Raw genomic sequence first — 16,767 nt, 5'->3', positions numbered from 1 at the left:
TTGCTTTAATACTTTCTATACCTTAATTACCATGCATGCTATGTGTTTGTGAAAAAGCCCATATGGCATTATGCACTTCTCTATTATACTTCCTACTATTCAAAGCATGTTTTTCACAAATTCCCTTTACTATTTAATTAACTGAATTTAATTGCCAATACAAACGTGATAGTTTGTTACGAAGTGATGCTTGATCTATGCTACTCATGCCCTTGCCGGCTGATGAGCGGATAATTTATACGCTTTTTGGCATTGTTTTTAGGTAGTTTTTAGTAAGTTCAAGCTACTTTTAGGGATGTTTTCATTAGTTTTTATGTTAAATTCACATTTCTGAACTTTACTATGAGTTCGTGTATTTTTCTGTGATTTCAGGTAATTTCTGGCTGAAATTGAGGGACTTGAGCAAAACTCTGATAGGAGGCTGACAAAGGACTGCTGATGTTGTTGGAATCTGACCTCCCTGCACCCGAAATGGATTTTTTGGAGCTACAGAACTCCAAATGGTGCGCTCTCAATGGCGTTGGAAAGTAGACATCCAGAGCTTTCCAGCAATATATAATAGTCCACACTTTATTCGGGAATTGATGACGTAAAGGGGCGCTCAACGCCAAGTACATGCTGCTGTCTGGAGTTAAACGCCAGAAACACGTCATAACCCGGAGTTAAACGCCAGAAACAAGCTATAACTCGGCGTTCAACTCCAATAAACGCCTCAGCTCGTGGATAGATCAAGCTCAGCCCAAACATACACCAAGTGGGCCTCGGAAGTGGATTTATGCATCAATTACTTACTCATGTAAACCCTAGTAGCTAGTTTAGTATAAATAAGACTTTTTACTAGTGTATTAGTCGTCATTTTGACCACGTTACATCTTTGGTCTCAGTTTTGTTTTATTCTTCATCTTAAGAGGCTATTGATCACGTTTGAGGAGGCTGGCCATTCGGCCATGCCTGAACCTTTCACTTATGTATTTTCAACGGTGGAGTTTCTGCACACCATAGATTAAGGGTGTGGAGCTCTGCTGTACCTCAAGTTTCAATACAATTACCATTACTTTCTATTCAATTCTCTTTTATTCTTATTCCAAGGTATACGTTGCACTTCAAACTTGATGAATGAGATGATCCGTGACACTCATCATCATTCTCACCTATGAACGCGCGTGACTGACAACCACTTCCGTTCTACTTTAGGCCGGGCGCATATCTCTTAGATTCCCCAACAGAATCTTTGTGGTATAAGCTAGATAGATGGCGGCATTCATGGGAATCCGGAAAGTCTAACCTTGTCTGTGGTATTCCGAGTAGGATTCTGGGAGTCCGGAAAGTCTAACCTTGTCCGTGGTATTCCGAGTAGGATTCTGGTACTGAATGACTGTGACGAGCTTCAAACTCCTGAAGGCTGGGCGTTAGTGACAGACGCAAAAGAATCAAGGGATTCTATTTCGACCTGATTGAGAACCGACAGATGATTAGCCGTGCTGTGACAGAGCATTTGGACCATTTTCACTGAGAGGATGGGATGTAGACATCGGCAAGGGTGATGCCTCCAGACGATTAGCCATGCAGTGACAGCGCATAGGACCATTTTCCCGAGAGGATGAAAAGTAGCCATTGATGATGGTGATGCCTTACATACAGCTTGCCATGGAAAGAAGTAAGAAGGATTGGATGAATGTAATAAGAAAGTAGAGATTTGAGAGGATTCTAGCATCTCCACACGCCTATCTGAAATCCCCACCATTAATTTACATAAGTATTTCTATCCTATTTTATTTTCTGTTTATTATTAATTTTCGAAATCCATAACCATTTAATCTGCCTAACTGAGATTTACAAGGTGACCATAGCTTGCTTCATACCAACAATCTCTGTGGGATCGACCCTTACTCACGTAAGGTATTACTTGGATGACCCAGTACACTTGCTGGTTAAGTTGAATGGAGTTGTGGAAAGAAAGTGCTGAGTTAATTTTTATGCACATGCCAAAGAGCCATTATTGTTGATCACAATTTCGTCCACCAAGTTTTTTGCGCCGTTGCCGGGGATTGTTCGAGTTTGGACAACTGACGGTTCATCTTGTTGCTCAGATTAGGTAATTTTCTTTTCAAAAATCTTTTTCAAAATTTTTCTTTTATTTTTCGTTTTTCCAAACTTTATTTTTGAAAAAATTAATAAAAATCCAAAAAAATTAATAAAATCATAAAAACCAAAAATATTTTGTGTTTCTTGTTTGAGTCTTGAGTCAATTTTTAAGTTTGGTGTCAATTGCATGCTTTTAAAATTTTCTCTTGCATTTTTCGAAAATTCATATATTCATGGTATTCTTCATGATCTTCAAGTTATTCTTGACAAGTCTTCTTGTTTGATCTTGATGATTTCTTGTTTTGTGTTGTTTGTTGTTTTTCATATGCATTTTTCGTTTGTTAGAGTCCATGCATTAAAGATTTCTAAGTTTGGTGTCTTGCATGTTTTCTTTGCATCAAAATTTTTCAAAAATTTGTTCTTGATGTTCATCATGATCTTCAAAGTGTTCTTGGGGTTCATCTTGACATTCATAGTGTTCTTGCATGCATCATGTGTTTTGATCCAAAATTTTCATGTTTTGGGTCATTTTTATATTTTTCTCTCTCATCATTAAAAAAATTCAAAAATAAAAAAAATATCTCTTCCTTATTTTTCTCATAATTTTCGAAAATTTGAGTTGACTTAGTCAAAATTTTCAAAATTAGTTGTTTCTTACAAGTCAAGTCAAATTTTCAATTTTAGAAATCTTATCTTTTCAAAATCTTTTTCAAAAATTATATCTTTTTCATTTTTTTTCTATTTTTCGAAAAGTTCAAAAAATCTTTTTCAAAATATTTTCAAAATCTTTTTCTTATCTTTATATCAAAATTTTCAAAAACTCACTAACAATTAATGTGAGTGATTCAAAAATTTGAAGTTTGTTACTTTCTTGTTAAGAAAGGTTCAATTTTTAAGTTCTAGAATCTTATCTTGTAGTTTCTTGTTAGTGAAGTAAGTAATTTTAAATTTTTGAATTAAATCTTTTTATCTTTTATCTTATCTTTTTAAAAAATTTTATCTTTTTCAAAATATCTTATCTAACTTCTTATCTTCTTATCTTTTCAAATTTGACTTTATTATCTTTTTCAACTAACTATTTGACTTTTTGTTTGTTCTTATCTTTTTCTAAACCACCTAACTACTTTTCCCTCTCTAATTTTCGAAAATATCTCACCTCTTTTTCAAAAATTCTTTTTTCTGTTTTAAATTTTAATCTTATCTTATCTTTAATTTTCGAAAATACTAACCTCTTTTTCAAAATTATTTTCGAAATTTTCCCTCTCTCTTCTTTTTCTATTTAATTATTTATTTACTAACACTTCTCGTCACCTCCCCTATCCTTACTCTTTATACAGACTATTCATTCTTCTTCACTCTTCTCCCTTTTCTTTTTCTACTAACATAAAGGAATCTCTATACTGTGACATAGAGGATTCCTCTTCTTTTCTTGTTTTCTTCTCTTTCATATGAGCAGGAGCAAGGAAAAAGATACTCTTGTTGAAACTGATCCTGAACCTGAAAGGACCCTGAAAAGGAAACTAAGAGAAGCTAGATTACAACAATCTAAAGGTAACCTTTCAGAAACATTAGAACAAGAGAAGGAAATGGCAGCCGAACCCAACAACAATAATGGAAGGAGAATGCTTGGTGACTTCACAAAATCAACGTCCAAATTTGATGGAAGAAGCATCTCCATTCCTGCCGTTGGAGCCAATAATTTTGAGCTTAAGCCTCAACTAGTTGCTTTAATGCAACAGAACTGCAAGTTTTATGGACTTCCATATGAAGATCCTTACCAGTTTTTAACTGAGTTCTTGCAGATTTGTGAGACTGTTAAGACGAATGGAGTAGATCCTAAAGTCTACAGGCTCATGCTTTTCCCTTTTGCTGTAAGAGACAGAGCTAAAATATGGTTGGATTCACAACCTAAGGATAGCCTGGACTCCTGGGATAAGCTGGTCACGGCCTTCTTGGATAAATTCTTTCCTCCTCAAAAGCTGAGCAAGCTTAGAGTGGATGTTCAGACCTTCAAATAAAAAGATGGTGAATCCCTCTATGAAGCTTGGAAAAAATACAAGCAGTTGACCAAAAGGTGTCCATCTGACATGTTTTCAGAATGGACCATATTAGATATATTCTATTATGGTCTATCTGAATTTTCGAAAATGTCATTGGACCATTCTGTAGGTGGATCTATTCACCTGAAGAAAACGCCAGAAGAGGCTCAAGAACTCATTGACATGGTTGCAAATAACCAATTCATGTACACTTCTGAGAGGAATTTTGTGAATAATGGGACGCCTCAGAAGAAAGGAGTTCTTGAAATTGATACTCTGAATGCCATATTGGCTCAGAATAAAGTGTTCACTCAGCAAGTCAACATGATCTCTCAAAGTCTGAATGGATGGCAAAATGCATCCAATAGTACTAAAGAGGCAGCTTCTAAAGAAGCTTATGATCCTGAGAACCCTGCAATGGCAGAGGTTAATTACATGGGTGAACCTTATGGAAACACCTATAATTCATCATGGAGAAATCATTCCAATTTCTCATGGAAGGATCAACAAAAGCCTCAACAAGGCTTTAACAATGGTGGACGCAATAGGCTGAGCAATAGCAAGCCTTTTCCATCATCTTCTCAGCAACAGACAAAGAATTCTGAACAAAGCACTTCCAATTTAGCCAATCTAGTCTCTGATCTGTCAAAGGCCACTTTCAGTTTCATGAGTGAAACAAGATCCTCCATCAGAAATCTGGAGGCACAAGTTGGCCAGCTGAGTAAGAAAGTCATTGAAACTCCTCCCAGTATTCTCCCAAGCAATACAGAAGAGAATCCAAAATGAAAGTGCAAAGCCATTGATGTAATCAATATGGCCGAATGCACAAGGGAGGAGAAGGACGAAAATCCTAGTGAGGAAGACCTCCTGGGACGTCTCTCAAGCAAGAAGGAGTTTCCTATTAAGGACCCAAAGGAATCTGAGGCTCATATAGAGACCATAGAGATTCCATTAAATCTCCTTCTGCCATTCATGAGCTCTGAAGACTATTCTTCCTCTGAAGAGGATGAAGATGTGACCGGAGAGCAAGTTGCTCAATATTTAGGAGCTATCATGAAGTTGAATGCCAAGTTGTTTGGTAATGAGACTTGGGAAAGTGAACATCCCTTGCTCATTAATGAACTAGATACCTGGCTTCAGCAAATTTTACCTCAAAAGAGACAAGATCCTGGCAAGTTCTTAATACCTTGTACCATAGGCACCATGACCTTTGATAAAGCTCTATGCGATCTGGGGTCAGGGATAAATCTTATGCCACTCTCTGTAATGGAGAAACTGGGGATCATTGAGGTACAACCTGCCTTGTTCTCATTACAATTGGCAGACAAGTCATTGAGACAAGCTTATGGAATAGTAGAGGATGTTCTAGTAAAGGTTGAAGGCCTTTACATCCCTGCTGATTTCATAATCTTAGACACTAGGAAGGAAGAGGATGAATGCATCATCCTTGGAGGACCTTTCCTAGCCACAGCAGGAGCTGTGATAGATGTTAACAGAGGTGAATTAGTCCTTCAATTGAATGGGGACTACCTTGTGTTTAAGGCACATGGCCATCTCTCTGTGACAAAAGAGAGTAAGCATGAAGAGCTTCTCTCAGTTCAGAGTCAAGAAGAGCCCCCACAGTCAAACTCTAAGTTTGGTGTTGGGAGGCCACAACCAAACTCTAAGTTTGGTGTTAAGACCCCATATCCAAACTCTAAGTTTGGTGTTGGGACTATACAACATTGACCTGATCACCTTGTGGCTCCATGAGAGCCCACTGTCAAGCTATTGACATTAAAGAAGCGCTTGTTGGGAGGCAACCTAATTTTATTTATCTAATTTTTATTTTATTTTATTTTATTGTTATTTTGTGTTTTATTAGGTACATGATCATGTGGAGTCACGAAAAAAATATAAAAATTAAAAACAGAATCAAAAACAGCAGAAGAAAAATCACACTCTGGAGGAAGGACAGACTGGCGTTCAACGCCAGTAACAAGCATGGAACTGGCGTTCAACGCCAGAAACATGCTATATATGGGCGTTGAACGCCCAGAACATGCTTCACATGGGCGTTGAACGCCTAGAACGTGCATCACCTCGGCGTTAAAATGCCAGAATGGTATGCAAAGGCATTTACATGCCTATTTGGTGCAGGGATGGAATTCCTTGACACCTCAGGACCTGTGGACCCCACAGGATCACCTCAGGATCTGTGGACCCCACAGGATCCCCACCTAACATATTCCCACCTTACCTTCTATTCCTATAACACTCTTCCCCATGTCACACTTCCCAAAACCCTTCACTAATCACCTCAATCTCTCTTCCCCATCACCTCTTCACCACTCACATCCATCCACTCTTACCCATAAACCCCACCTACCTCCAAAATTCAAAAATCTTTCCCACCCAAACCCACCCTAAAATGGCCGAACCTACCCTCTTCCCTTTCCCTATATAAACCCCTCCATTCCACTTCATTTTCACACAACACAACCACCTCTTCTATACCTTGGCCGAAACCCACACTCCCCCTACTCCTCAATATTCTCTTCTTCTTCTTCTTTCTTCTCTTGCTCGAGGGCGAGCAATATTTTAAGTTTGGTGTGGTAAAAGCATAAGCTTTTTGTTTTTCCATTACCATCAATGGCACCTAAGGCCGAAGAATCCTCTAGAAAAGGAAAAGGGAAGACAAAAGCTTCCACCTCCGAGTCATAGGAGATGGAAAGATTTATCTCCAAAAGCCATCAAGACCACTTCTATGATGTTGTGGCAAAGAAGAAGGTGATCCCTGAGGTCCCTTTTAAGCTCAAGAAAAATGAGTATCCGGAGATCCGACATGAGATCCGAAGGAGAGGTTGGAAAGTCCTAACCAACCCCATGCAACAAGTCGGAATTTTAATGGTTCAAGAGTTCTATGCCAACGCATGGATCACTAGGAACCATGATCAAAGTTTGAACCTGAGTCCAAAGAATTATCTCACAATGGTTCGGGGGAAATACTTAGATTTTAGTCCGGAGAATGTGAGATTGGCGTTCCACTTGCCCATGATGCAAGAAGATGTATGCCTCTACACTAGAAGGGTCAACTTTAATCAAAGGTTGGACCAAGTCCTTATGGACATATGTGTGGAAGGAGCTCAATGGAAGAGAGACTCCAAAGGCAAGCCAGTCCAACTAAGAAGACTGGACCTCAAGCCTGTGGCTAGAGGATGGTTGGAGTTCATTCAACGCTCCATCATTCCAACTAGCAACCAATCTGAAGTTACTGTAGATCGGGCCATCATGATTCATAGCATCATGATTGGAGAGGAAGTAGAAGTTCATAAAGTCATCTCCAATGAAATCTACAAAATAGCCGAAAAGCCCTCCACCATGGCAAGGCTAGCTTTTCCTCACCTTATTTGCCATCTATGTTACTCAGCTGGAGTTATCATAGAAGGAGACATCTCCATTGAAGAGGATAAGCCCATCACCAAGAAAAGGATGGAGCAAGCAAGAGAAACCCTCCATGGATCTCAAGAGATGCATGAGGAAGCTTATCATCAAGAAATCCCTGAGATGCCTAAAGGGATGCACTTTCCTCCCAACAACTATTGGGAACAACTCAACACTTCGTTAGAAGATTTGAGCCACAATGCGGAACAACTAAGGGTGGAACATCATGAGCACTCCATCATTCTCCATGAAATAAGAGAAGATCAAAGAGCAATGAGGGAGGAGCAATAAAGGCAAGGAAGGGACATAGAAGAGCTTAAGGACATTGTTGGTCCTTCAAGAAGAAGACGCCACTAAGGTGGATTCATTCCTTGTTCTTATTTCTTTTTGTTTTTCGGTTTCTATGTTATGTTTATTTATGTTTTGTGTCTCTACTTCATGATCATTTAGTGTTTAGTAACTATGTCTTAAAGCTATGAATAAATTCCATGAATCATTCACCTCTCTTAAATTAAAGATGTTTTTAATTCAAAATAACAAGAAGTACATGAGTTTCGAATTTATCCTTGAATTTAGTTTAATTATATTGATGTGGTGACAATACTTTTTGTTTTCTGAATGAATGCTTGAACAGTCATATTTTTGATCTTGTTGTTTATGAACGTTAAAATTGTTGGCTCTTGAAAGAATTATGAACAAAGAGAAATGTTATTGATGATCTGAAAAATCATGAAATTGATTCTTGAAGCAAGAAAAAGCAGTGAAAAAGAAAGCTTGCGAAAAAAAAAAAGAGAGAAATGGCGAAAAAAAATAATAGAAAGAAAAAGAAAAAGCAAGCAGAAAAAGCCAATAGCCCTTAAAACTAAAAGGCAAGGGTAAAAAGGATCCAAGGCTTTGAGCATCAATGGATAGGAGGGCCCAAGGAAATAAAATCCAGGCCTAAGCGGCTAAACCAAGCTGTCCCTAACCATGTGCTTGTGTCATGCAGGTCCAAGTGAAAAACTTGAGACTGAGTGGTTAAAGTCGTGATCCAAAGCAAAAGAGTGTGCTTAAGAGCTCTGGACACCACTAACTAGGGACTCTAGCAAAGCTGAGTCACAATCTGAAAAGGTTCACCCAGTTATGTGTCTGTGGCATTTATGTATCCGGTGGTAATACTGGAAAACAAAGTGCTTAGGGCCACGGCCAAGACTCATAAGTAGCTGTCTTCAAGAATCAACATGCTTAACTAGGAAAATCAATAACACTATCCGAAATTCTAAGTTCCTAGAGAAGCCAATCATTCTAAACTTCAAAGGAAAAAGTGAGATGCCAAAACTGTTCAGAAGCAAAAAGCTACAAGTCCCGCTCATCTAATTAGAATTAATATTCATTGATATTTTGGAATTATAGTATATTCTCTTCTTTTTATCCTATTTGATTTTCAGTTGCTTGGGGACAAGCAACAATTTAAGTTTGGTGTTGTGATGAGCGGATAATTTATACGCTTTTTGGCATTGTTTTTAGGTAGTTTTTAGTAAGTTCAAGCTACTTTTAGGGATGTTTTCATTAGTTTTCATGTTAAATTCACATTTCTGGACTTTACTATGAGTTTGTGTATTTTTCTGTGATTTCAGGTAATTTCTGGCTGAAATTGAGGGACTTGAGCAAAACTCTGATAGGAGGTTGATAAAGGACTGCTGATGTTGTTGGAATCTGACCTCCCTACACTCGAAATGGATTTTCTGGAGCTACAGAACTCCAAATGGCGCGCTCTCAACGGCGTTGGAAAGTAGACATCTAGAGCTTTCCAGAAATATATAATAGTCCATACTTTATTCGGGAATTGACGACATAAAGTGGCGCTCAACGCCAAGTACATGCTGCTGTCTGGAGTTAAATGCCAGAAACACGTCATAACCCGGAGTTGAACGCCAGAAACACGCTATAACTCGGCGTTCAACTCCAATAAACGCCTCAGCTCGTGGATAGATCAAGCTCAGCCTAAACATACACCAAGTGGGCCCCGGAAGTGGATTTATGCATCAATTACTTACTCATGTAAATCCTAGTAGCTAGTTTAGTATAAATAAGACTTTTTACTAGTGTATTAGTCGTCTTTTTGACCACGTTACATCTTTGGTCTCAGTTTTGTTTTATTCTTCATCTTAAGAGGCTATTGATCACGTTTGAGGGGGCTGGCCATTCGGCCATGCCTGAACCTTTCACTTATGTATTTTCAACGTTGGAGTTTCTGCACACCATAGATTAAGGGTGTGGAGCTCTGCTGTACCTCAAGTTTCAATACAATTACCATTACTTTCTATTCAATTCTCTTTTATTCTTATTCCAAGATATACGTTGCACTTCAAACTTGATGAATGAGATGATCCGTGACACTCATCATCATTCTCACCTATGAACGCGCGTGACTGACAACCATTTCCGTTCTACTTTAGGCCGGGCGCATATCTCTTAGATTCCCCAATAGAATCTTCGTGGTATAAGCTAGATAGATGGCGGCATTCATGGGTATCTGAAAAGTCTAACCTTGTATGTGGTATTCCGAGTAGGATTCCGGGAGTTCGGAAAGTCTAACCTTGTCCGTGGTATTCCGAGTAGGATTCCGGTATTGAATGACTGTGACGAGCTTCAAACTCCTGAAGGCTGGGCGTTAGTGACAGACGCAAAAGAATCAAGGGATTCTATTCCATCCTGATTGAGAACCGACAGATGATTAGCCGTGCTGTGACAGAGCATTTGGACCATTTTCACTGAGAGGATGGGATGTAGCCATCAGCAAGGGTGATGCCTCCAGACGATTAGCCATGCAGTGACAGCGCATAGGACCATTTTCCCGAGAGGATGAAAAGTAGCCATTGACGACGGTGATGCCTTACATACAACTTGCCATGGAAAGGAGTAAGAAGGATTGGATGAATGTAATAAGAAAGTAGAGATTCGAGAGGATTCTAGCATCTCCACACGCCTATCTGAAATCCCCACCATTAATTTACATAAGTATTTCTATCCTATTTTATTTTCTGTTTATTATTAATTTTCGAAATCCATAACCATTTAATCTGCCTAACTGAGATTTACAAGGTGACCATAGCTTGCTTCATACCAACAATCTCTGTGGGATCGACCCTTACTCACGTAAGGTATTACTTGGATGACCCAGTACACTTGCTGGTTAAGTTGAATGGAGTTGTGGAAAGAAAGTGCTGAGTTAATTTTTATGCACATGCCAAAGAGCCATTATTGTTGATCACAATTTCGTCCACCACCGGCATGCCAATAAACATCTTGCGTCTACTTCCCTATCGTGCACTTATTCTATTCCCTTTCTTGATCTTTTCACATGTTGTCATGACCATGTGTTTATTTCATTCATCTTTACCGTGCACTGATTTTCACTTACTCTATCCCCTTCTTTGCTTTATTTCTTTGGATTTAACTTACTTTCTCTTCCCTTTTTCAGAATGGCCACCAAGAAAGGCAAAGAGAAAGCTACCCCTAAACCCACGGCAAGGAAAGGAACGAAGAGAGTATTAGTGGCAGGACCTTCTTCAACTGCAGTCAAGCCCTCAACAAAAAGAATTAAAAGGATTATCAAGGTTGATGAAAAGGAGAGAGCCTTCCCAGCCAAGGACACTGCACGATTCCCAAATCGCTACTGTGAGCAGATGTTTCCTATTCTGGCAGCTCGAAATTACAACAATGAACACCTTCTTATCCTTCCGCCTCGTATCGCTGAATTTGTTGAGCCACAAATTGCTCAAAGACATTGGGGATTCTTACAGAGACAGCCATGACAGGTTAATCTTTCTTGGGTTGTTGAGTTCTACTCCAACTTCCACCTGCCGACTCTGCAGTCTATCTATTTACGCCAGAAGCAAGTCCCCATTTCAAAAGAGGCCATACAGCAAGCCTTAGATCTCCCACCTGCTCCAGAAGGATTGGATGCCTTTCAGAAAGCCACAATCAAGCGCCAGGCATACACCTTTAACTGGGACGCTGTTCTCAGAGTTATCGCTCGACCTGGTAGTAAATGGATCTTCGGATACCATCGTTCCCATCCTAAAGGAATCTCGGCTTCTGCACTCACCTTAGAGGCTCACGTATGGGCACAAATTTTGTCCCATTACGTCTTCCCGAGTACTCATGAGTCCTCTTTCACAGCAGACATTGCCGTTCTACTATGGTGCATCCTCACAGACCAGCCTCTTAATTTACCAAGACATATCCGGAATGCTATGGAACATGTGCAGATCGCGGGCAACCTACCTTTCCCGGCATTGGTCTCTGATCTTATCTCAGCAGCCGGAGTATCCTACAGAGCTGGAGACACCAAAGCTATTCTTCCCCGGGATGATCAGTATGTCCCTAATGGGAGATATCTCAGGCCACAACTTGCCACTACCAGCCAGTCCACAGAGGATGTTGCAGCTCCTCCCCCATCTACTAGTCAGTTGCTGCATCAAATACTGAAGTGGTTGGAAGCACACGAAAAGAAAGCCAAGCTCCGAGAGTGCCGCAACCAACGACGTTTCAACTACCTCAAGGAGCTTCTCACAGGCAATCACAGACCCGATGACAATCTAGGCACTCCGGACTCCACTTCCTTCACCAGCACAGGGAGCCATGATGGCCCCGACTGTGGAGACACTGCCACCAGCCCACCACTATTCCAAACAGATGGCACCGAGGACGGTGCGAAGCCTTAAGTGTGGAGAGGTCGGTCAGTACCTGACTTCCGGAGGTAATTTCTCTTCCCTAGCACTAATAAATTAGGATATTTTAGTTAGATTTTCTTTCTTTTATAGAATAGGATAAATTGCATAGTAATAGGTTAGTTGCATGCATGTTCTACTTGATTGAAAAGACAATAAGTTTCTTCTAAGACTCTATCTTTGGAACAAAATTTCACTAATTTTAATAAAAAAAAAATTTATTGATAAATCTGCTTGAAGTTGTATTTGGAACATGATTTTTGAGCTAAAGAACACACAACCTGTGAAGATTTGAGCCTTTATGCATGGTTACATTATTTAACCATAATTATTTTATTCTTGTGTGTTTACTTCTCTATGATTGTTGATGTGTGGAAAACGATCCAACACAAAACTCACCGGCAAGTGTACCGGGTCGCATCAAGTAATAATAACTCACATGAGTGAGGTCGATCCCACAGGGATTGAAGGATTGAGCAATTTTAGTTTAGTGGGTGATTTAGTCAAGCGAATCAAGTTTTGGTTGAGTGATTTGTGTTTAACAGGAAGTAAATGACAGTAAATGTAAAAGGGGGAAGGGAGAAGTGCAGTAAATTGAAGAACAGAATTGTAAATTTGCAGAATCTTAAAGAGCAAGAAAGTAAATGACTGAAACTTAAAGTGCAAGAAACTTAAATTGCAGTAACTTAAATGGCAAGAAAGATAAATGGCTTGAATATAAAAGGGAATTGAGGAATGGGATTTCAAGATCTAAACAAAGAAGAAGTAAATTGCAGCAATTAATTGAACAGAAATTAAATCAGAAGCAAATAGCATTCAAACCGAAAGAAAATAAAATACAGCAAAGGTTCACAGAAGAACCAAGAGTGAATTATGATCTCAGGATCCCAAGGGCTTAGGTAGCAAAGCCTAAAACCCAATTTCCTTCCCAGATCTGAATTATCTAAACAATTGACAGAAAATTAAAGAAGAAGCAATAGAAGAACAGAATTGAAGTTGAATTATGCAGAAAACAATTTGAAAAGAGTTGAATGGGAATTGGGACAGAATTTACCCAATTTCACACACCCAAAACTCAAAAACAGAAGAGTAAAATTGCCCAAGTAAGAATGAGGAAGGAGATCAGTCAATGCTCCCTTAATCCTCTTAGTGCTCGGTCAATTCTCTCAAGAACAATTGCAAGAGAGTCCAAGCTCCAAAGGAAGGTGAAAGTAAAATTCAAAAGTGAGCATAAAGGTGAAAATTCAAAAGTCAAAGTAAAGGTCCTAATTACATCAATCTAACTCCTATTTATACACTTTCTATTCTTGGATTTTGGGATTTGGATGGGCTTTTGATTTGGTGAAGAAAGGAATTAAAGTGGGGATTTAAGTTTGAATTTTCGGCCCATTAAAATCACTCCCAGGAGGCTGCCCTGCCCTTGTGGAGGGCAGGGCAGAAAATTGATGCATGGTGCAAGAGCTTGGCGCGGCATGGTGCGGCCTGTGCGAGTTTGGTGCGCCCTTGGTGCAACGAGATGCTGCCCTGCCCGCGCCAAGGGCAGGGCAGAAAAGTTGGTGCTGCCAGGGTTGAGGAGCGCGCGCGTTGGTGCTGCCAGGGGAGGAAATTGGTGCGCCAGGGACGAAAAACGCTGCCCTGCCCGCGCCAAGGGCATGGCAGAAAGTTGTGGTGCTGCCAGATGCGTGCGTGGTGCTGCCAGGGTCGAATATTGGTGCGCCAGGAAGGAAATTGGTGCGCCAGAATTTTGTGTGTGGTGCGCCAGTTCAAATGCTGCCCTGCCCGCGCCAAGGGCAGGGCAATGTTCCTTCCTTCACGTCCCAAGTTCGAATCACGGAGGAAGCAAACACGCTACATTTTTTCTTGGCTTCTTGGCACGGTAGTGGACCTTAATGCCTAGCTTCTTCATGGTCCCTTGTTCGAACCTTGTAGCATGCATGGGTGACATTTTCCTTTGAATTTCTTTCCTTGGAGTGCCCGATTCTGCCCTCCACAAGGGCAGGGCAATGTTCTCTTCCTCTTGGTTCCAAGGCACCATTTTGTGCTCTGCCCTTGGAGTGGGCAGGGCAGAATTGCCTTCCTTTGCTTGGTCACCTAATGTTGCTCTCCTAGAGGGCATTCTGCCCTTGTGGAGGGCAATGTTGCTTCCCTCATTTTATACGGCACGCTTCTTCTTGATTCGGCCACGCTTTTCTGTCCTCGGCTACACTTTTTATGCCACGCTTTTCCTTTTCTTTTCTTTTCTTCACCTACAATAAACCAAACAACCACCCAAAGTATCACTAAATTCAAGAGGCTTATAAATCAATTAAAATTCAATTAAAATTAGCTTAAACCTCATGATTTAACATTAATTTCATGGTGGTTGCTTGATTTAGAGAAGTTATGCATTTTCACTCCAAATCACTTACTTAGGATACAAGAAAGTGCATAAATGCTAACAAAACAAGTGAAATAAGCTTGAAAAATGGGTATATGATGACTTGTCATCACAACACCAAACTTAAACCTTGCTTGTCCCCAAGCAAGCATCAAAACTAAGAGTAAATGAAATGAACAAGAAAAGAATGCATATCCTTATTATGCAGATAGCAGAACTTGATCTATGGGGCATTTATGCAGGCAATGACAACTCATTTATTGTTGCTGCTGCATAATACACATTTTGCATCAAAGGTTTGCTAAACTTGCTGTTATAAAACTCACTTGTTACTCACTCCCTTGCTAACTTTTCTTGGCTTACAATGCTTAACAAGCTTATTATTCTTTTATAGGTTGGGTGTCAAATGCTGCAGCATAGCCTTTGGCTTTATTTTCTTTTCTTTTGCTCAACATCTTTCCACCACAGACACATGGCTCATTAATTCTTCCTAGGATCATTGATGCCCAGCATCTCTTTGGATAACTAAATGCTCTGTATCTAAGTTACTCTTTATTGTGGATTTTCAATTGGCCATCCCAAATCAGTTGATCTAAGTGACCGGGTTTCAAAATACCCCTTAGAATTTACTCATCCAAGCAGATCTTAGTACAAGAACACCACAGGCATATGTCCTAAGGTTCAAGCTATTGGTGTCCAACCTTTATTCTTTGTTTTTCTTGTCATTTTGGCTTTTTCTTTCTTCCTTTTTTTTTCTGTTTTTGTTACCAAGGGTTGTTTCATTATTGATAAGAGTCTTTGTACAGCAAGCTAGCTCACACTTGAATGAAAATGATATTATGCAACAATTATTTCATGAGTTATGCATTTAATCAAACACATATACCACCACTGACTTCCTTTCATACTTATGCAACATTGGATATTTTACTTTCCAATTCAAACCAAACTCTTTTATTTAAGCAAATGGGAAACAAAACAAAATTTAAGCTAAGTGATGGATACAAGCATTATGCAGGTTTAGCATTTTTAGCAAACAATTTCACTTGCAACTAGATAAACACTTTAGCAAGACAAACAAAGGTTCCCATGTTTTGAAACAATACACAGCAGCAAGGATTAAGTTCAGATACAACCTTTGAAGTTGCAGCCTTTTGATTCTTCCTTCTGTTGTGTTCTCCTTGAGTTAAAATGCATAGTGTCTTCAACTGTAGACTCATGCCCTGCATAATCCTCAAAGTTGCTTGCTTCTCAAGCCCTTAATTATATGGTTAGTGTGTATAATACTGAGTGTGGCTCCAGGATTGATTTTTGGTGTAGGGACACCAAACTTAATTGTTTGCCACTTCCTCAGATGTACCAAGTCAACCATAATTGGAACCATGTGTACTTGCTAAGGGTTAATGAAATAAAAGCTAGAAAACAATTCAAAAGTTGAATAATGTGTTCGATTGCTTGGAGCTAGAATCATGCAAGAGGTGAAAATGTGTTCTTAAATGATATTTTTGGTGGAACACCAAACTTAGAAGTTTTCATTCTCCCTCAAATTGTTTTGGTGTGTGACACCAAACTTAGCTCCTTGCAATGCATACCAATTATTCAACATTTTTATTGAAAAAGCTATGAAAAGAAACTACCTCAGGTTGGGTTGCCTCCCAACAAGCGCTCTTTTATTGTCATTAGCTTGACATCTTCATTTCTACTGATCATGGAGGTTGAAAATCACAGTGTCTTAGCTTGTCTTTCTTTACTGTAAACTTCCTTCCGGTTTCCTCTTTGATGACCTCTATAAATTCTTGTGGAAGAATCTTAGTCACAATGTAGTGCTCAGACAACTGTGGGAACATCCTCATGGTTTGAATATTGATCATCACTCGATCCCCTAGTGAGAATCTTCCAGTGGGGACTTTCTGTTTTTCTTTAGTTCTATCCTCTGTTTCTCCTTGAAAGAATTCCTTGTTGTGTTTTTCTTGGCCGGTGCTTCCTTTGTCCCGTATTTTCTCATTGTTCTCTATGATCCCTTTCCATCCTTCCTTCTTTGTAGCATCTTTGTTGTTGGTTGGTTTGTCCTCAATGGTTTTGAAGAAAGTATCTGGTTTCTTCTCACCCATTTCTGCAAAGTACTTCG

Source organism: Arachis stenosperma, chromosome 4 (genome assembly GCF_014773155.1).
Source record: "Arachis stenosperma cultivar V10309 chromosome 4, arast.V10309.gnm1.PFL2, whole genome shotgun sequence".
Classification (NCBI taxonomy): Eukaryota; Viridiplantae; Streptophyta; class Magnoliopsida; order Fabales; family Fabaceae; genus Arachis; species Arachis stenosperma.
This window is presented reverse-complemented; position numbering follows the sequence as displayed.